This window comes from Pleurodeles waltl, chromosome 10 (genome assembly GCF_031143425.1).
Source record: "Pleurodeles waltl isolate 20211129_DDA chromosome 10, aPleWal1.hap1.20221129, whole genome shotgun sequence".
Taxonomy (NCBI): Eukaryota; Metazoa; Chordata; class Amphibia; order Caudata; family Salamandridae; genus Pleurodeles; species Pleurodeles waltl.
In genome coordinates, this window is record NC_090449.1 from 651,072,038 (window position 1) to 651,094,750 (window position 22,713).

Here is a 22,713-nt window from a genome sequence, read left to right on the forward strand (position 1 = left end):
ATGTCTTGACAAGGTTGATTGACTAAATAATGATACTGAACGCATTGCTTGTCCCTTTATAGCAAAAGGATCTCTAATAGTTATAAAGGCAATCTGGTTGATACTGTAGCATGTAGAATGGTCTGTGTGGATCCCTTAGAAAGCGCCATGTGAGTTTGTCTCTACTCCTGAGGTTATAACTCGCAGTGTGTGTGGCGCATGTAATCTGGAGAGTGAGGACCCTCAGTCACTGTCTCAAGCTATTGTTTTGAGCCATTCGAGTAGAACTGCTCCTAAAGATGTGGGGGCTATTGAAATATCCGATTTGGGTACTACTGCGTCAGACATAGATGTGATCGACTATAAGGGAAGTAAGGACAGATGGAAATGTTGTTGTGATGTCCTGGAAGTTAGCTGGCATTAAGTACAAACTATTGTACCCTGAATGATTGTCTTATGTGCCTAGTTGTGATACCTGCATATTTCAGGAAGCATGGGCCACAGAGAAAGTCCATTTAAATGGCTTCACAACATAGAGTGTAGCTGCTAAGCCCTTGTGAAGTCAGGCAGGGCTAGTGGTGGCCTGATGATCCTTTCAAAGAAAAATCTTCCCAGTGATGGTAAAGTGCTCCATTCAGATTACCTTGACTTAATGGGTGTTACTTTAACATTTCCCTCAGGTATATGTCAGGCAGTTGTAACTGTCTATGTCAGATATGCTGCCAGTACCGTGGAATCACCTAATTTGGGTTCCCTGGAAGAGATACTAGAAATTGTCCATTCAAATGAGAATGAGGGGATTTCAACACCTCTTTTGAACCATCTCCCTTTATTAATGAGATAGCTGACGTGGAGGACGAATTGTGGTGTCCTCCCCATTTGGTGGGGAGCCACGTAGTAATACTTCTGCCTCTGCCCTGAAAATAGCTTCCCTGACTGTGGGTAGAGGACTAAGGGCATGTAATGGGCGCACAATCTCAGCCCCAGAGAGAGTCCCTACGTTCAAGCGTGGCACTTATTCGAGTGCTATTTATTACGTATTACTGGATGTAAGATTGTGGGCCTTTTTGTGGCATATGAGAGTAGATCTCTGTCTGGATGGTGACCACAATGCCTTGATTTTATCCCTGAATGGGAAAATACTGAAGAGGGTTAATTATGGTTGTGCCACCACTTTTCAGGAACTCATTTTGGGCAGTAATCGGCGTTATGTTACGTGGCCGACTGTGATGTCCAATCAGAAGCAGTATTCATAGATCTATGCCCTTTTTGTTTCTTATTTGGCAAAGTATGAAGGTTGCACTAATATCCTAATTCCTGATATACATAGTCAGATGTTCATAGAACTGAAGAAACTATATTACAAGGAGGGTTGTATGAAGCAGCAAAAGAAGAATGTTCTAAAATGGTTTGATGACGATTGTAAACTTGCCAAGATCAACCTAAAAGCTGCCATTAAGAGGTGTAATGGCAAGGGAATTAGGCAAGCCAGACGGGACTATGAAACGTCTCTTAAAAGAGCTAAGAAAAACTGGGATGATAAGATTTGGCAAGAGATGTTAGCTGCAGCAAAAAGAAAGGACAAAGGGTTATTTTGGCATCTAGCTGTGCAAGCTGAGGCAGAATGTGGAAGATCCTATTCCTGCCATATTAATCCAGATAGTTGGGTCTCCCAGTTCACTAAAATATACCTCTTGAGAATCAGGAAGTCCTTTATGTGAGTTTAGAGGCATTGCCTTCTTCTGTCATAAGTGGGATGGGGGTGCTTATGAACCCTCTTTGTTTTAGCCTTGATGCCACGATTGATTGAAAAATGCTAAGGCACCTTTCCTGACAAAATCCTTGGTGATTTATACAAAAATTTGCCATTGAATGACATATCAGCTGGAGGGGAGGTTCCAGATTCCTGGAAGGGGTCTGAAATTATCCCACTCTACAAGAAGGGGGATGCTAGAGTGCCCCCCAATTGCAGACCTATAAGTCTCATCGACAATTTGCAGAAGATTTTTGCCCTGGACGTTTTAGATAAGTTATTAGTCTGGGTAAAGGGTTAGGAAATGTTGTCCCCTTTGGAAGCAGGATTTTGACTGAGCACAAGCACTTCAGATCAGGTCTTAAGACTAGCAGCTCTCGGTTGGAAATATGTATCTTTTTCCAAGTAAAGGCTCTATGTAGCCATTTGTTGACCTTAGAGCTGCATTTGACCGGATCCCTCAGGACAGCCTGTGGAAAGTCCTGGCGAAAATCGATGTCCCTGGTAATTTGCTTGAACTAAATGTTAAACTTCATACTATGTATTTTGCGCAGGTAAGGTGGAGCAGTAATGGAAAATTAATGGAACGTATTCCCATCAAGTGGGGAGTTCAGCAGGGGTGTGTGCTTGCACCTACTTTTCACACTTTATATGAATGATGTGGTGCAGGTACTCCTCGACTGTAGAAATTACTCACCGTCTTTGAATAATGTGAAGGTTCCTATTCACCTTTTTGCAGACAATCATTTGCTCATCTCTAAAATGCCCAGTTGATTGCAGTCTCCCCTTGATAATTTTGTTAACTTCTGCACATCAAGGGGACTAGAGTTATTTGCTAGCAAAACGAAGTATATGATATTGGGCCATGAAGTAATGAAAAATATAACAATACCGGTTGGTGGAGAAATATTAGAGAGGGTAAACAGTTTTGACAATCTTGAAGTCAATTTAACTGATAAACTTAAATGGTCACCCTAGCTAATTAAGAGTTCATTAATAGCCAAACTTAGATCCAATGCTATTGTTAGGCTGTACAAGAGAACTAATTCTTGCTCAATTACACCGGCCCTGGAGGTCTACTGAGCTAAGGCCTAAAGTGTAGCATTATTTGGTGCTGAGATTTGGGGTTGCAGCCGAATAAATTGTTTGGTTATTGCTGAAAATAAGTTTGTAAGGAAATTGCTCTCTGTACCAGTTAATACTCCCCTCCTTCCACTTTTTCTCGATCTGAAACCAAGAAGAATATGAAACCTGGCTGTATTAAAGCCATTAGTATATTGGGTGAGTCTTTGGTCCACTCAAGAATTGTGTAGTTATAGAGACTGCAGAGTGGACTTGCTTAATACCGCTAACCCCAAGAGTATCCTCTGGTTGAGATTTGTTTTTGTCTGGTTGCACGGATTAGCCAGTCTGTAGACAGATATACAGAGAGAGAGAATTTTAATAACAACAAAAGGTCTTGGTTAACTCAAGACCTAATTAGGGGTCCAATTCTTAAATAAATTCACAAAGTGCCCCCATGAAATATGCCTTTGCGTTAGGGTAGATTTATAGCTTTCATTAATTCACAATAATTTACAGAGGTAGGCCAGGAAATCCTGCTCCTTGAAAAGATTTGTGAACTGCATTTTAGCAGAGGCAAATGGGCATGTGTAATCGCTCAGGAGAAAATCTGAGCGTTTACAAGTTCACTTTCCCTACAAACACTTTTTTTCCCAGATCTGGAAGTTTTATTCCTGCCCTTGTGGGAAGTAAATTTCCAACCTTTCTCAGTAAGGGAAAAGATTAGAAAAGAGTTGGTGAAAACTCCTAAAATATGCACATAAGTAGGTTTGCACAGACTCCAAAGCACCTTCCAGCCCTGGAACTATTGCTTAACGCTACCTCTAGCCTCAGTATGTAGACCTGTGGAAAGGTGGCAAAATGTAGGAATTACTAGAATTCAGTCCCTACAATAGTATGAGCCCTGGCACAGTCAGAGAGACTATTATCAGAGATCTTGTATAATGAGATTTCTGCCATAATTTATTGTGGCACCACGTGGTACAAGCGGGACAAGAGTTTTTTTGTTTTTACAGGACAAGTAGATTAATGTACTAACCTGTCACATGGACAAGTATATATTTGATTACATTCCACACCCTTGTAGTAAGATTAGATTAGACTCAATCAACAAGCACAGTGTTCAAGTGTGCTTTAAAATTACTCTAAACACAAGTATTCCAGAAACACAATATGAAGAGTCATATGAAAGTGAACATTTACAAAAACAGCTTTCTCAGCTTAGACTTCGAGAACAGTAAATACCAAAAGCCCAGCCTGTTTCAAAGTCTTTGTTCAGATACTCCCAAAACAAACTGTTCTTCCACCTCAGTTTATACATTTCTGTGGAACTTATTGAGAATGTGTGCTCCACCTTTTCTCTTGACAAAATTATTGAATCCAACATCTCTCATTGATCATGGTCATAACAGAGATCCATATCCACCTGACACAGTTACCACATATCTGTGTAAATAGGAAAAGGCAACTTTTCACCACTCAATCTTCTCCACACAATTCCCCCCGAAAGATCAACTATAAGTTGTTCAGATGTACAAAAGCTATCAAATAAATGTCTGTGTAACTGTTTTTATTTTCACAGACTATCGTGCAATATAATTAAACCCTTCCAACTACTGGAATGTTTTGGGGTTATAATGGATTATTTTTAACAGCTTACCTAGTAGCTCCAACTAGCTTCTTGTTCCTTAGCATTTATTTCTCTCATTGACCATGAAGAACAAACGTGGACAAAAGTGCCAACAGACACATCCATCTATGATCCAGAGAGCCTTCTCCTTGTCTAGCCCACCCTAAAACCTATACCCATATCTCACTGTTACCTGTCCCCATCACTATCAATACAGCTCCCCCTTCACCTCCTCAGGTCCCTGTCTAGTCTCTGGCCATTTCCCAGGTCTTACAATGAAGACCACATTGACCACATAGACTCCTCCATCCCACCTTTGGACTCTTGCTTGTTTGTGGTCAACTACATCCTTGAAGGGGGGCCCAACCAGACCCCTGTGAGCAGAACAAATTGCAGAACCAACAGTTAAAATTAGTGGTTTGCTTTGTGAAGTATCTCATGGTGATGAAGCACCACAAGAAGAACTGCACCACATGATGAAGTTGTAGGTACAGATCCTGCATGGGCCATGGAGAGAGCTGCATGCAGCGCCAGTCTGCCAGAGGGAAACTCAGGAACATGTGCTCCATGAGCCATACAGAGCAGCTAGCAGTGTTAATCTCCTAGAAGGAGACCTGAGAGCATGGACTGCAGGGGCAACACAAAGTGCCATCAGGAGTGCCACTGTGCAAGCTAGAGATACAGATGTTAGGCAGGCACCATTACAATAACAATTCATTTGTGACACTTATTCAGCCCTCAAGGTGCTTTGGTATTTTGAAGGCCTGTAACAATTCCTAGCATATACCGTGACCCTGGAAGATCCATCAGTTTTCATTGTGCCACACTTAATTTCCATCAGATTATTAGAAAGGCTAAATCCTGTAGAGAGTTGGTATCTATAAGCACAGACACATTTGATGTTTGCTTCTCCCGTGCATGACATGAAAATCATAGTGGCCAGAAACATGATCATCATGATGCTCACTGCCACTTGGATAGGTACAGATGTTTTCAATAGCACTGGAGAACACCAAAAGTCTCAGAACAATGCTGTGATTCACCAGGTGTATCTGACATCACAAAGGAAGAAAGCAAACATTCTTACTAAGTTACATTTTTCACTGACACACCCGTTTGTCAATAAGGAAGACTAACAGAGAATCCCTGGTTGAAACAATCCTGGTTACCCTTTCAATTAGAGCAAAACCCCAAAGTTGATGCTCACGTAAAAATGAGATACAATGGTCAGTAGGGACTCTTAAGGTTTCAGTGGTCTCCAGAACCTACTCAGTTCACACCAAAGGGACTTGCGGTCTTCAAAGACATAATATTGTAATAGAGTACAGGACTGCAGGCCAACCTGGACATGGGAAATGAGAAATGTCAAGTTCAGGATGATGATAATATCACAAAAGTGGGAGTTGGAGTAGGCAAGGTGATAGCACTAAGAGATTTTGTGGACTGGAGTAGGGCAGGGACCCATAACATTGTAGACATAAAAGATGCAAGTTCTACTGAAGAGTATTTAGGGGAGCTAAAAAAAAAGTTAGATTTATTATTATGACCAACTTGTATTGATCTATATTGATAACAACATGTCACAGAAAAGGAAGACAGGCCCCAGTGCCTCAATATCACAATCAGGTGCAGGCACAGGGATGAACATGTTTAGCTAAATCAGGAAACAAGCTTTTGATTGCGTTCAGGCAGGACCCAGCCATACATGCCAGATCTTATAATATTTACCCTCACATCCCCTCGTCTGGTAGATGGGTCATCCCCCTCTTCCATAATTGCACCGAGGGGGAGGTCTTGGACGCCCAGTGCCCAGCAATGTCTCTTTCCGCAATTAATAGGGCCGTACCCATAAGTGTTCGAGACACTCTTGGGGCAGGACCACACTACATGAAAGAAGTCCGCGGTGAATAGGTGCACCCATTAAATCAAGGGTCCAGCCTGATCCCTGCCCGGAAAAGCCTAGCGGGGTTCACTAGGCACAGTGCAAGTAATACATCTGGACCATGCGCAGTCTGGCTGAGATTGTAAGGACTTGCGGTGCCATCAGTGTGTCTCACCAGTCTTCATCATCTAGTAATCCAATTTAGGATTGCCAGGGGACCCGCAGGGGTTGGAGGGGCCGGGAGGTGTTCAATGTAAGAGAGAGGTAGACCTGTGATATCCCTCCGGTTCCTATGATAAATGCCGCCAGTCGCTGGCCCACACGAAGGAGCATGCCATAGTGTCGATCTTCCGAAACCATTGGCAAGGGAGCCATGCGGGAAGGTTTTGATGGATGTAACGGAATCGGGACAGAATAAGTATTTTATATAGTACAATGCGGCCCATGACGTTTAGCGGCGTCGGATGGGAATGGTCGTTTGCCAGTCAATCTGGGCTCGAGACTCTGAAAGCGGGACCAGGAGAGATCTCTTATAATTCATCTTAAGGCAGGAGGCTTCTCCGAATATGCACAGCAGGTGGAGACATCTGGGTCCACTCAACTCTGTCTGTGATAGATAGAGCAAGACATCATCTGCGTAAAGCACAATGCGGTCCTCCCCCCCTCCCGCCCACTGCCAACCCTCTATGAAGGCGTCTCTGCAGACCATCTGAGCAAGCAGCTCTACGGCTAGGGTGAAGAGGAGAGGGGACAAGGGGCAGCCCTGCCTTGTGCCCCTCCTGACTGGAAAGACTCCTGAGAGCTTCCCATTAACTAGAACACAGGCTGTCGGTCTCTGGTATTGTAGTCGGACCTTGTGCCGAAAAGGGCTTCCCAAGCCTGCCTTATGAAGGACGAAGTCCAGGTAGCCCCAGTCCACTGTGTTGAACGCTTTTTCAAAGTCGATGAGAACGAGGGCTAGTGGGGAGAGGAGCATATGTCTGTGTTCCAGCAAAAGGTGTCTGGTGCTGAGGGCGGGCATGAATCTGCACTGGTCAGGATGGATTAGGTGTTGTAAAACTGGCTTGAGGAGAGTGGCCAGTATGTTAGAGAAAATGTTGATTTCGCTGTTGATTAACGATATTGGTCGGTAGTCGGCACAGGACAGCAGAGAGGGGCTGGGACTTGGGCAGTACCACTATCGTGGCCTGGTCCAAATCATGGAGGAAGGCGCCCCTCTGCAGTTCCTCTGTGTAGAGACCGTAGAGTTGAGGCAACAAAATGTCCCGGAATTTAGAATAATATTCTGCAGGGTACCCATCTTGAACGGGAGTTTTCCCTAATCTCAGTTTTGTGAAGGCTTCCCCGATTTCCTCTAGAATTATGGGGTCATCAAGGCCCTTATTAACTGAGGCCTGAAGGGTCAGCATATCCATTTCATTTAGTAGTGGCATTTGCTGTTTAATAATGGGCCTTGGCGCCGCCGTGTAAGGGGCGGCATAATGCTGTGCGAAACTGGCCGCTATGTCCTGTGTGGCCGTATAGGCCGTCCCCGGGTCATCTATTATTTCGGGGTTTACTCGCCACAATCTAGCTGCCAACCTATAAAGGAGTTTTCTGTTTTTGTCACCCCAGCCATAGATTTGGGCCTGGGTTTCCCACCAGATCTGCTTTGCCTCCTTTAGGGAGTGGGTTCTGATTTCATGTCTCACCATCTCTAGGGCATGCTTGTGTTCATCCCCCATCTCCCAAGCACTTTGCGTTCCGAATGGAGTGCCTGGGCCTCAAGAGATGGGACGTGGACCTGTCTCTCCTGTCCCCACTGCTGCAAAAGGCTGCAAAAGGCTCTTGGCGTGTCCTCGAAATGTGGCTTTGCCTGCGGCCCAAAGTGTGGTACGAGACTGAAGTGTTTGATCTCATTAAGGAGGTCAGTACAGTATGCTTCGTCTTGTAAAAACCAGGCATTGATACACCACATGGGCCGTCGGCTCTGATTGGGGTGGCCAATTGTCAAAGAGATTGGAGCGTGGTCGGAGAGGCCGTGGACGAGTATCTGGACCTGGGTGACCAGGGACAGGTCAGTAGCGGTGGTGAGAATCATGTCTATGCAGGCATGTGTGTGATGTGCAGCTGAGGTGTGGGTGTATTGCCGATAATCAGGGTACCATGTCTACCATGTGTCACAAAGGTCAGTACCCGCCATCCAGCTATGAAGATAGAGAACGCCTGCGACGTGCATCAGACAGGGAGCCGGTGATGTCAAGGGTCTGGTCTAAGGCCACATTCATATCTCCGCCTATGACAGTAAGGCCAATGGGCATTTGGGTTAATAGTGTGGTAAGAGTGTGGAGAAACTTGTTGAGTTCTATAGGGGGACATATATACTGAGTAGATTGCTATTATGGTCGTCTGCCCTGCCCATCAGGGATTGAGTAGGTGGACTGGATTTGAGTGGGGTGGACTGAAATGGGGTGAAGTGGACTGGATTGGGGTGGACTGGAGTGGGGTGGATTGGATTGGACTGGGGTGAGTGGATTGAATTGGAGTGATAGAACTGGAGTGAGGTTGGGTGGATTGGGGTGGAGTGGATTGGAGTGGGGTGGCTTGGAGTGGGGTGATGTGGAGTGGGGTGGGGTAGACTGGAGTGGGTTGGAATGGACTTGATTGGACTGTAGGGAGGAGGATTGGAGTGGGGTGGATTGTAGGGGGGTCAACTGGAGTGGGGTGGATTGAACTACAGTGGGTGGATTGCATTGGAGCCGGGTGTACTGGTTTGGAGTGGGGTGGATTGGTGTGGGGTGGGTGGATTAGACTGGAGTGGGGTGGATTGGAGTCAGTGCATTGGTTTGGAGTGGGGGGATTGGAGTGGCATTGACTGGATTGATTGGAGTGAATGGGGCGGACTGAACTGGGGTGAATTGAAGTAGAGTGCGGTGGATTGGATTGGATTGGATTGGAGTAGTGTGGGTGGGGTGGACTGGATAGGGTGGACTGGATTGGAGTGGGGTGGAATGAAATAAAGTGGACTGGACTGAAATAGGGTGAGGGATTGGATGGGGTGGGGTGGGAAGGACACGAGTGTGATGGGTTGGAGTGGGGTGCAATGGATTAGAGTGGGGTGGGTTGGACTATGTTAGGGGGGTGGATTGGAGCAGGGTGAAATCAACTGAGTGGTGTGGATTGGAGTGGGGTGGAAGGGAGTGAGGTGGATTGGAGATGACCGGATTGCAGTGTGGTGGATTGGGTTGTAGTGAGACAGATTGAATTGAGTGGGGTGTAATGAAGTTGTTCAGATCGGGTGGATTGGATTGGGGTGGGGTGCATTAAATTGGAGTGGGGTGAGGTGGGGTGGACTGGTTGAGGTGGTATGGATTGGACTGAGGTGAATTGGGGTGGGAGACCAGAGTGGGGTGGGGTGGATTGGAGACGAGTGGGTAAGACTGGAGTGGAGTGGCTAGGATCGGAGTGGGGTGGCTAGGACTGGAGTGGGCTGGAAATGTTGGGAGTGAGGTGGATTTGATTGGGTGGATTTGACTGGGGTGGACTGGATTTAAATGGGGTGGATTATTGTGGACTGGAATGGAGTGGGTGGATTGGACTGAAATGGGGTGGATTAAAGTGGTTTGACGTAGGGTGGATTAAGGTGAGCTGGACTGGACTGGACTAGAATGGGATGGAGTAAAGTGGATTGAATTGATTGGAGTGGGGTAGGAGGGAGGGTGGTTTGGACTAGACTGGGGTGGATTGGGTTACAGTGGATTTGAATGGAGCAGGGTGGAATGGATTTGAATCGGTGGATTTGGTTGGACTGGTGGTGGATTGGAGTTGGGCAGATTGGAGTGGGTAGAATGGATTAGAACAGATTGTTTTGGACTGGAGTCGGGCAGACTGAAGTGGGCTTAATTTAAGTGGGGCAGTTTGTTTTGGATTGGAATGGGGCAGACTGTTTTGGATTGGAGTGGGGCAGATTGTTTTTGATGCAAGCGGGCAGAATGTTTGGAATGTGGCAGATTGGGGTGGGGAGACTGTTTTGGAATGGAGTGGGGCATATTGTTTTGGATTGGAGTGGGGCGGATTGCTTTGGATTAGAGTAGCCAAGATTGTTTTGGGTTGCTTGGATTGGAGTGGGGTAGAATGGAGAGGGGGGGATTGTTTTGGATCGGAGTGGAACAGATTGGAGTGGGGCACATTGGAGTCGGACAGATTTGTTTGGAGTGGAGTGGAGCAGGCTGTGTTGGTTTGGAGTGGGGAAGATTGGATTGTGGCAGATTGTTTTGGAATTAACTGGGGCAGATTGATTTTAATTGGAAGAGTGGGGCAGACTGTTTTGGAGCAGGACAGATTGTTTTGGAGTAGGGTAGATTATTTTGGATTGCAGTGGGGCAGATTGTTTTGGAGTGGGGCAGAGTGTTTTGGGTTGGAGAGGCTAGATTATTTTGGATTGGGATGTGGCAGACTGGGGTGGGGTAGACTGTTTTGGACTGGAGTGGGACAGATTGGAGTGGGGCAGACTGTTTTGCATTGGAGTGGGGCATATTGGAGTGGGGCAGATTGTTTTGGATTGGAGCAGATTGTTTTAGATTAGAGTGGGGCAGATTGTGTTGGAGTAGGGCATATTGTTTTGGAGTAGGGCAGATTATGTTGGATTGCAGTGGGGCAGAATGTGTTGGGTTGGTGTGGGCAGATTGCTTTGGATGGAAGTGGGGCAGATTCAAGTAGGGCAAATTGTTTTGGAGCAGGGAAGATTGTTTTGGATTGCAGTGGGGAAGATTCTAGTGGGACAAATTGTTTTGAACTGGTGTGGGGCAGATTGTTTTGGAATGGAGAGCGGCAGACTGGAGTGGGATAGATTGTTTTGAATTGGAGTGGGACTGATTGTTTTGGATTGGTGAGGGGCATACTGGAGTAGGGTGGGCCAGGAGGATTGGAGTTCATTGGATTGGGGTGAGTGGTCTGGATTGGAGTAGGGTGGAATAAAGTGGGGTGGATTGGATTGCCTGAGGTAGATTGGGCTGAGTGTGGGGGGACTGATGTAGGGTGGATTGGCGCTGATTAGAGTGGGGTGGACTAGGGTGGACTGCAAAATGATGTGTAAAAACATAGTTTCAGAAATTACACATAACAAAGAAATAATGTTGCTTTGCAATATTTAGAACACGATAATTGTCATCATTCAAGAACAGTGCCCATGGGCAAAAACAACACAAAACAAGTGTGAGAAAAGGAGACTTGGGATAATAAAAGAAAGTTAACAATAGAAAATAAAACGTTACAATTTTGTTTGTCCTGCTGGGCACGTTTTTGCCACATGCCTTCTGTTTGCAGGGCACTAGAAGATAAAAAGAAGTACCTCAGTCACGTCGGGAGCAGCGGACGGGCACTGATTAAATTCAATCAGTTGTTGGTGCCTGCTCCACAGAGAAGAATGGAAATGATGCCAGGCCTGCAGTGATGAATTACGGGGCTGTACAGAACAGTGCCAGGCAAGCCAACAAATGGTAAGCAACTGGCGTGCTCCAAGCCATTTTTTTAACATAAGTGAGACGCAGTTTAACTGTTTGACACGGGGCATGCCCTTCAGGGGAGTGTGGGATTTTATGCTGAGGTCTGTCTGACCCTGTGCCCTGCCCCCATCGATTTCCTTCCCTCTCCAATAAAACAAATAACACAAAGGTTGCTGGGGTTGTAGCTAATGCCCTCAGGTGTTTTCACACCTCTTAATGGACTTTGGTGCTTACAGCCATGGACGTCATTTAGTGGTCACCATGGGTCGCAGTTGCGGCCACTGGCTTTCCCTTTCTGACCCCTGGCACTGTCTTTGCAACCCCTGCCCTGAGAGGTGGCAAGATCAGTGCCAGTAACACAGTGGCAGCCCGTTTCTTATGGGCGTCGGTTGGGGAGCAAAGTCTGTTTTTTTTTCAACATTTTTGTTACACTAATAGTAAATAATATTTCATGATTCCCATTAACGTAATAAGAAATGGAGCACAATTAGCTGGAATGTAGCCTTCCCTATATGCTGTATGCGTCCTTGTAGGTGAGTGTGTGTGTGTGTGTGTGTGTGTGAGAGAGAGTGTGTATGTGTAAGAATGCGTTAGAGTGAAATTGAAGGTCAAAGGGCGTGAGACGTCGTTTTTGCTAACCCTAGTATTTTGGTGAATTTAAGTTTATGCTTACAGCCTCCAAAGAGGAGCTGGGAATCCACACTGTTCAGTAGTTGCCAGCTCCTCTTGCTTGTCACCGTATGATTATGGCTACTCACCGGGTGACAGGGTGAAGAGAGTCAAAATAGTGTGACACACGTTACCACCGTGTGAAAGGGCAGGTCTGAAAACGCAAGCGCTTGCGCAAGCTCTTGCAGGCTCGTCCCTAAAAAAGGCACGCTCCCTGCCCCCAAATGAGTTGTCAGTTTTAAGACACAATAAACTCTTCCTTTAATCTAGAAAGTTTGTTCTGTTATTCAGGTTTTAGTACCCTGCCATGTGGGTGGAGAGCGCACAGTAGGGTTCAGCATCCGTATTATATTTTCCTGCCACCAAAAGTGATGATGATGAAAAACATCTGTCAACCAATATATACGAATATGAACTGTAAGCAAAGGCAGGCTGAGGGTAGCAAAGCCAGTAGTTGCCCATGTCATTCCTCCGTCAGGGGCGTCAACATTAGCCCCTTCAGCCCGGTGATGTGGCTGGGGCCGAGCTTCAGGGGCCACCCTCAGCCGCACGCAGCCACGCACTGTGCTCTGGCTGGCACGGTGCACGGGTTCCTGGCTGGGTCGGTTGGGCTGGGAGGGGGCCCTCCATGTACGGTGCGGGGGGGGGGGGGGGGGGGGGGGCTCAAGTTTCATTATGCCACGGTCCCCTTTTACTTGCAACAAAGCCTCTTTGATGCTTGGGTGAGTACTAAATTATTTATTGCAACCACATTAATCTTAGAGAGGATTTCCCACTGACTTCACAGTTCAAAAATATACTTGCAGATATGCACGTGAGGGAAATTCAGTTATGAAGGGTTACCAAGGTGAACTAACTCCGCTAAATAATTCAGAGTTGTAAAACTCAAGCAGACCACAAACAACTGAAGCAGAAAAACGATGCAGACACATATAAAACAACAAGACGTGTGCGGCAAATTTTCATACAATAAACATTAAACGTGTGAGAACTATGCCCCTATATCTGCAAGTAAGGAGGGTTTGCCCAGTTAGAGTCAGTGCCCAAAGGGAGCTTGAGGAAGTAGGGGCTACAAGGGGGGTTCGGGCGGGGTGGAGCGACCCACCTAAACGGAAGGCTTAAAGAGGGAACGGTGAGAGGTATTTTCTTAGTATTATTGAGGAGAGGTTTGGTGTACAGGCTGTAAGGCATGATGCCAGGGTACAGCTTCTTGTTCTGTTCCACTGGCCTTTTAGACTTGCCTGTGAGTTTGTGGTGATGCACACCTTACCACCCGAAGATAAACATGTAAAATGCATGCAACAATTTGGTAAATCACAGTCAGACCTTTTCCCAGATCTGATTCGTTAGAGGAACTATCTGTTAGTACCAAAAGTGCACTCCATGTGGTATTCACTGACCAGGACCGGGTACTGTCTGGGCAGAGGTGGTACATGTGTTTCGGACCCAAAGGCAAAGCCAGATTTTGAGACCTAAACCCCTTTCCTACTGACACCAGTCTTGTTTGCGCCCTGGCCCTCCACTAACATTCTGTGTTCAGACAAGTTCCATTAAAAGAGTCTGTACGACAAATTAGTAAAATCAGAAAGGTAGCATTCTTTGCTGTCTATCTCCTCAACACTTCATCAATACTTAGAAGTAATGATTACTTCAGTGCAATAATAATCAGTGTACCTGAGTGATAACATTAAATACACGATTGTTCGAGCTAAGGATAACTTGTTATCAACGACCTTATCATATTCCATTTTGTAACAGTGGCATCTTTTATTCAAGCGCCCAGTGACAGGTTTATGTGTGGAAAGCTCTGACTACTCCCGACCTATGCTGATAATTAAAAGGGCTAGGAACGGTGGATGTACTGTCCGCTATGTGTTCCTGAAGCCGTGGAACAGTCTGATCTTGGAACTAATACCAATCTTGCCTTCAGGAAATCACTGAAAAACAATCTAGTTTCCTTGGTTTATAAGGCTCAGGGGCATAGCTTGAAGGGGTTTGGGGTGTTACACGCCCTAATAAATGTAGTTTCTGAAAAATAGTTGGTTACAGCTGCTTTTAGTCGGGTATGGTGAGGTGTCTGTCGGATTACACCTGCCATTATACACATAAACACCGACAAAAAACACACACTCTCTCTCTATCTCTGTTTTGAAAGCCCTAAACAATTTTCATTATTTTACAAAATATTGTGTTTCTGTCACTTAGTACTTCTATCAATTCGCATACTTCTCCCTATCTACTGCCTCTTAAGCCCCTCTCATGCACCCTGCTTGTCATATAATGTATTGTAACATTATATGACAGCGTGATTATAGAGAGATCTGAAGCTCACCCCCCAAATCTTACTAACAAAGCTCTGTTGTCCGCTTTTGGCCCTTCTTCTATCTACCTCAGTGACATGAAGCCTGTGAGGTGGCTGTGTGCTCCACAACTTAAAACAGAAAATACTGCTGCTGCGAATAGGTTTGTAATCCATCCATCTCCTTTGTTTCACTTTCCTTTATTCCTGGAGTGATTCTGAGCTTTTCCCGGGATACAGTGATCCCTTTCTAGCAGTATTTCGCCTCTTCTCAGGACCTACACTCTCCAAACACCAGGGTGTGTCTAAATATTTCTAAGGTGCAGACAATTAAGACTTTGGAAATTACTCTGGCTTAAACCAGTGGAGTTTAGGACGTGAATATACTTTATTGTTTGAGTAAGAAACTTTTTGATAAACAGCTAATAAAATATTAGTTTGAGAAATTAGTAAATGATGTTGGACATAATCTACAATCATTTTGGAAAAAGCCGCTGGTATTTCTGTGTTAATGTACAAAAGAGCTGATTTTGAAAATGTTCTAAGAAAATACACTATGAAGAGTATTGCTATGTCAGCCTGGTAGATAAAGAACTGAAAGGGGGTCGTTAAAGAAAACAGAAATACATTGCGGAAATCAGAGCATGCACTGTGGAAGCAGACCTTTCCAATTTTTTGTGCCTTATCTCTGGAATGACCTGGCAATAGACCCTGTGTCATGGAAGGTGACTATTCCTCAGGTGGCACCATCTGTGTATATACCGAGGTATGGAGACACCATCTCCATAAAGGAAAACTTAACTTCTCTGCTGCCAGACCAAATCTCAAGCACACCAACAAATTTAATTTGGTGGACAGAAAAATCCAACTAAATTAATGTTCAGGACTAGTGCATGTTTTAAAATATCATAGGCTTTTAGTGATTGCTTTTTAAACTCAGCAACCTCAGATACCTGAGAAGATTTATGTTTTTACCAGATTATAATCATGTCTGGAAATGTATAAAACCAGTAACCCAAGCTATTGAGACCTAAATGATAACAAGGATTAAATACAACTTTTCATATTTCATTACACCCTGAAGAATCTGTCTATGAAGGTGCTTTTGGTGGTTATGCCAAACCTAGACTCCTAATGTAAATAGGAGCACTTGATTCTATTGCCTAAATACCCCAGACCCACCTCTTGATGAACTGCAAAGGTAGAGACGGATTGCGGTAAACCACTCATTTTACTCTCATTTTTTTCCTGAATCTGGAAAATCTGAGTTTTGGCAAAAACCCTGAAGTCCTGTGCCTTATGGTGCCATAGTAACACTTTTAGAGTAACAGTGCTTTAGCATGGAGGGAGCCATGACCCCAGTAGTTTCATGAAAAACTGAAATTGACCTTTGCCAGTTTGTTGCTTATGGGTGTTAAAAGTTTTGTAAAATGAGCTGACTCCACCCAAAGCAATGACATTCCCTTTTATTCCCCTTTTTTACATTACTAGGACTAACTGTATTTATCTTAGACTTTTCAACAGTCGTCTTTAGATCAGGGTTTTACTTGAACATAATATATGTGTCAATGTGAAACACCAAAGTCCTAACACTGTCCTGTAGATAAAAAACACAACAGTGCCCATGCAGAATAAATGTGTACATGGCCCACTATCAACTATGGGATATCAGCGTGCACTAGCCTCAACTCTTCTTCTGAAAAACCGGGTACTGGCTTAAAGATACAAGTGCATTCCTAGTTTTGCCTATAGAGAATAGTGGACTTCAGAGATGAATGTATTCTATGCAGAAGGATCACAAGCTCTTCATCCATCTCCATATTATACAAAGTCTCACAAGATTAGGACCCCGTGGCTGTATTAAGCATGGCCAACAAGTTCCTGAATGCAAGATGCACCCTCCTGTGTTTAACTGGGGCTGGGCATGGGCATAAAGAAATAAAGTATGGCATTGTTCTCTATTTGAAATCTTCTCCAAATTCTATCTGAAATTTCAAGAGAACTCCTTTGTTCCGAGCCTAATCTTGCAAACTGTCTATATTCTTCCAAAAAATTTAACATAACTACTGAAAAAAGGAGACAGGTCTTTAATATTTGGACTCCCCCTTAAACCCATTTTAAATTGGGAAATAATAATAGATGTTAGATTGATAACAGATATTGCTTGTTTCTGGAAAAGCTCCTGAATGACATATCACATCAAAAGCTCTTGAGGAACAGAGTTCAAATAGGATGATCATATTTACATAAATATACTGCACCCATAAAGGAGTGTGTTTCCTGTTGGCAGGGCTATTTTCTAATGATTTGATAACTTCTAGTTCTATGGCTATCATTTGATCACCGTGGGCAACGATCAAGACAGAGCCATTATTATCCCACTGTTGTCCAAATAAAGTATTTTCCACAGTTTAACTACCAGGCTTCATGAATTTCCACATCAAGCACCCACTTCTGTCTGTCACCACTACTAATTTCCAGAACTACTTGGAATTACAGTTGGTGCAAGCCTTGGCCATATCTCAGAGTTTTCCATTGTGCCCTTAATAAATAGTGCAATTAGCACATTTTAATTCAATTTCCCTAGGATGTGCGGCATTTGTCCTCCACAATCTCCTTCTCGCTTTCCTGTACATACCATTAAAATGGGTACTTTCTCTTCTTAGGTGATCATGCCTCAACAACCCAGGTGAGGTCTTTGATATAGATTTAAATAGCTTGTGGACCTCAGAAATTACTGCTGCATCTTTATTGTTAATATCTAGGCAGAGGTACAATAAGCTCAGATCTCGGCTCACTACCATTACTGCTTGACTACAAGTATAGACCTAGACCATCACAGCCTTCTGCCGTCATAGTAAGCATTTTTGCTGAAAGGCAGATTACCTAAGACTCTGTGTGGCTAGTTTGATCAGGAAGGCTGGAACTAACAGTAGAAGAGGAATGGTCACTTCCTGGTCTTTCTAATATGCCATGAAAGTTATTATAACTAAAATGGGTCCAAAATTATGAAACAAACATGCTTGGCATGCTAGTATAGATGGTGTGCGTGGATTGGTCTCTGGAGAAAGCGACCAGCACAACTAAACACAGCATAGGTACAGAGGAAGTTCTGTAAATGTCTTTCTTGACTACCAATTCAGAGATCTTCTGTGTTTGCAATTGGGGGCCCCTTCACTTTAACACCCTCAACTGAATTATATTACTTTGCTTACCTTCACTGCTCTGTCAGCAACATGATCTGAACCTCTGGACTTGCCTGATATTCTGGAATGAACAGCTGGCAGATGAGTGGTAGATCCAGTTCTTTACAGACTTATGGTCTTGTAATAACCATTTTGCCCTAACAATGTTCTTGCATGTTTTAAGGCAATGAGGGAGAAAGCATATGTGTTGTTACACTGATGCACACACTTGGCACCAATCACAGTAGCGGAGCTGGTGACCAACTGCATAACAGTGTGGTCATCCTTATTTGGGAACCACAGAGACCCACACACAGCCTTTGTGTGGCTTGCAGCCGTAGTTCTGGAAAAAATACGCAATGGCAGTTTGAAGGTATGTATAGATTTCAGGAATCTAATAAAGTATATCGAGATCAACTGGCACCCTCTTTTTAATATTCGGGAAACAACAATGCTTAAGGGAGTATCAGTCTTTTCATTCTCAGACCAATCATCACCATATGATCAAATAACTCTTCAAGATGACTCCAAGGCATTGGCATCATCCTTTACCCCTGAAGGTTCATTTGGATTCAGGCAAATGACCTTTGGAATATCGTATATTTCTGCTGCCCTCTAAGGAGCCACACAACAGCACTTTGTAAACATGGAGAACGTAACCTATTTTCAAAGTGGCATGTTATAATAAGGCAAATGTGACAACCAGGCATAGCAGTAATGATGTTCCCTTCCCACACACACAATCATTCTTTCAAGGCAACATCTGGTGATATATTTTATCCAGTACACCTCTCTTCCCAATACACCCACCTTTGTCATTATCACATTATTTTATTCTGCTACACAATCTCATTCTTTATTCAGAAGTAAGCACCTTCTCTGTGGCTTGTTTTCAGACGCAGGGTGAATGTGCAACGATTGTGATGTATGGACTCTAGAATTTTGTATCTATATTGCCATCTAAGCTAATACAACAGTTTACTGATAGTTAAGGAGTGGGGGAGCCAAAGGAAGAATAAAGAAACAGAATGAGGAATGGGAAATTAAATCAGACTTTAAAAACCGTTTTTGAAAGAATCAAATTAAAGTTTGGCAGAATCAATGAAAAGACTCATTCAACCACTGGAACATTTTCATTGGCAACTTCTTCACAAACGGGCAGACTCAAACTGTATTTTGTTGGTTTTCTAAAGTTTTTCGAAAGTGGTCTTAAAATAATACAAATAGTTTTTACATCAAAAATATAATTTAAAAAATCAACTATTTACATTGTGATACAATGCTCATTACACAGCACATGGAATAGAGATTGCATCATCTCAGCACCATTATTACAAAATCTCTCAAAAGGGGAAAATGTCCTCAGAATACGTTCGTTTACCTGGAACAAATTCATTGAGTAACATCTTGTGAATGCAAATGAAGAATGAACATACCAGAAGCTTTAATAGGTGTACGGGAGGACACTAATAATGTTTATTAAAAACATTTATAAAATCTCCACCTACTCTGGCACGTCTGAAAAGCACCAGAAATATTTATAATAAAGATGTTTCAACAAGAGTTATGCAGTTCTGTAAAGTTGAAAGCGCCAAGTGTAAAATTTCAGGGAATGATAGTGTGATCTACAATTTAACTATGGTATTACAATCAGTAGGATACTGCAATCACAGTAAATTACAATTTGAAGATTATTGTTTTGCAAGACATATTTAATCAAGAAAGAATCACAAAACATGATGGGCTATATTATGTGTCACTCAGTATGCTACCATAGGGCGGGAAACACAATTAATCCTCAAACCTAATTACTGCTCACTATACAATGCCTAGCGGGCTGAGCAGTGTGCTCTACTTTTGCATTTTCCTTTTAGTGGACCTGTTACGGGGATAATGTCAGCTTAGATGAGGTTTTACCATGGCCCTTCCCTTTTCCTTCCACAACACGAGATGCACCTGTATTTTTCTTAAAGACTACATGGGACATCTGTCCCTTTAAGACATCGACAGAGAGACATGAGGAGGGGCGTGGGCTTGAGTGTGACGCTGATCAGCCCCCTGATGATTGGTGGCCGGAAATCGGAAGGTCAAAGGAGTGTTGACGAGAGAGGGAGAGAGGAGCACCAAATGGAGACACCATAGGTGACCGAAAAAAGACCAGACCACCGACACAGGACGACTCCGGAGGCTCCAATGCCCTTTCGGAGATTTTCAGGGAACCGGATGACAGTTGGTGGAGTATCTGGGAGGCCACCACCCCCTCGTGTCACCCCGCCATGCTTCCAGAGGAGCGTGGCTAACCCAGGTACGTGTGTGTCTGCCAGGACAAGTGGAAGGGTAGAAAACGGGTAGATGCAAGGAGGGGACACCCGTCTGAGAGACAGGCTCCTCTTCTTACTTAGAAGATAGGAACAAGCCCCGCATACTACATTTTCAAGTAAAAGAAACAAGCATGACAACACGATGACGGGATCAGGAAAACAGTGATTATCTCCCTCAAACCTGCCTACAAAAAAACAAGACAAAATTAAAGAGTATACACTTACCTGCAGTTCTTTCCTCTTCTGTCCAAGGGGCACGGCAACCACGGTGGTCCAGTCCTGTTGACACTAGAAGGGAGAGGAAGAACAGAGATGACTATTATGAACCAAACCACAGAGGAGCAAAGCATGAGCCTTACATTTACAAAATAAAGAGAACTATAAGTCACCAAACAAGGTGTAGAGTATTTCATTTATCTGTCTACGTAGCAGTTTGCCTGCCCATGTGACAGGACCACAAAAAGAACAGTTGATGGACGGAATGTAGACCAAATCAAACATTCACACCCAGTCACAGATCTGGGTTTAATCCATCAGTTTTTTGGCTCACCATGCCATTCCAGTTTAGACCCAGCCATATGCAAATCAGTCTTGACCCTGTTCCCCATGGGAACAGTCCAGCCCGAACTGCCAGGCCAGGTCCTCCCTGGACCAGAAACAAGCATTCTGGGACTGGTTTCGGGGTATCACCCCTCTTCAGCCAGGCTAGCTTGAATCTGGTGGCATAGGGAGCACGGGACCCACGTCTGGGCATACCCTTCCCACTTGGGGCGACAAATATAAAAAGAATAGTTGATGGACGGAATGGAGACCAAATAAAACATTCACACCCAGTCACACATCTGGGTTTAATCCATCAGTTTTGTTGCCCACCATGCCATTCCAGTTTGGACACAGCCATATGCAAATCAGTCTTGACCCTGTTCCCCATGGGAACAGTCCAGCCCGAACTGCCAGGCCAGGTCCTCCCTGGACCAGAAACAAGCATCCTGGGACCAGATTCGGGGTATCACCCCTCTTCACCCAGACTAGCATGAATCTGGTGGCATAGTGAGCACAGGACCCATGTCTGGGCATACCCTTCCCACTTGGGGCGACAAATACAAAAAGAACAGCTGATGGACGGAATGTAGACCAAATCAAACATTCACACGCAGTCACACATCTGGGTTTAATTCATCAGTTTTTTTGCCCACCATGCCATTCCAGTTTGGACCCAGCCATCTGCAAATCGGTCTTGACCCTGTTCCCCATGGGAACAGTCCAGCCCATACTGCCAGGCCAGGTCCTCCCTGGACCAAAAACAAGCATTCTGGGACCGTGTAGGCGGGCGTCGCTCGCCTCGCCTACTGAGAATCAATATTGGCGTTCGCCAGACGCCTTCCCCGGCTTCCGCCCACGTCATCATGGAGACGCGTGGGGGCGGCGACAGCAATCTGCCCCGGACTTCCAGGTTGCCGGAGATTTAAAAAGTGAAGACGCCGTGATCGAGCGCGACGAGCGGAAGACGGAGCGAGGGAAACGCCAAAGATCCCCAGCGCGAGGAGACCCGGAGACGAGGACAGACCCCGACCCGAAGAAGACGGCCGGAGCAGAAAGACGGAGAGGACACAAGATAGCCTGCCACGGCCCAGGAGGGTCGTGGCTGCACAAGGTACGTGCCCTTTTTAAGGGCAACCACAATAAGGAGAGAGAAGGGGAAGGAGAGAGGGGGAGAGAGGGTGGTAAGATACAGGAGGTTAAGGACTGGGGAAACTCCCAGGGCACCCTACCACTCGACCTTTAACCTCTAGAGAGCCCTGAACCACCTTCCCTCACAAACCCCAAACCACCCCACTAAAAAAATAAAAACACCATAACTCGTATTAGTTATTTGCTTGACTGTTCACTTCCTATTCCCCTCACACCTCCTCCCCTCCCCTCACTAAACCCCAAATCAGGAAATCAAGAAAATCCCTGTTAAGGGTTATAAATCCGCATCTGTGTTCTCTGTAGCCCAGATCACACACCAATCCCCGACAGACCGGTTTCGGGGTATCTCCCCTCTTCAGCAAGGCTAACTTGAATCTGGTAGCATAGTTAGCACGGGACACACGTCTGGGTATTCCCTTCCCACTTGGGGCGACAAATACAAAAAGAACAGTTGATGGATGGAATGTAGACCAAATCAAACATTCACACCCAGTCACAGATCTGGGTTTAATCCATCAGTCATGTGACAGGATCACAGCGTTCAGAGCCGCAGGGTGGGTGAGACTGTTTGCAGGAGGGTATGGGTCCATGCATATGCAACCAACACCTGTCCCACTGGTGCTATAATGTATTTTGTAACTACAGTCCAGGTGTAGAGTAGCAAGTTGTTGGTATTTTGGTGTTTTACAGGTGGTGGGATGCAATAGAGAGATTATAAAGCAGGCAAAGGAGGAATTCAATCCAGTGCTACATCACCA

General features: G+C 44.7%; 1 protein-coding gene across 1 annotated transcript in view; it reads right to left on the minus strand.

The window, feature by feature from the left end:
- CNPY1 (canopy FGF signaling regulator 1) overlaps positions 1–22,713 on the minus strand; it is a 402,515-nt gene that overhangs the window by 375,473 nt on the left and 4,329 nt on the right. The window contains exon 2 of the mRNA XM_069211139.1: positions 20,489–20,551. The gene's annotated coding sequence lies outside the window, so the exon portion shown is untranslated. The remainder of the gene's footprint in view (positions 1–20,488; positions 20,552–22,713) is intronic.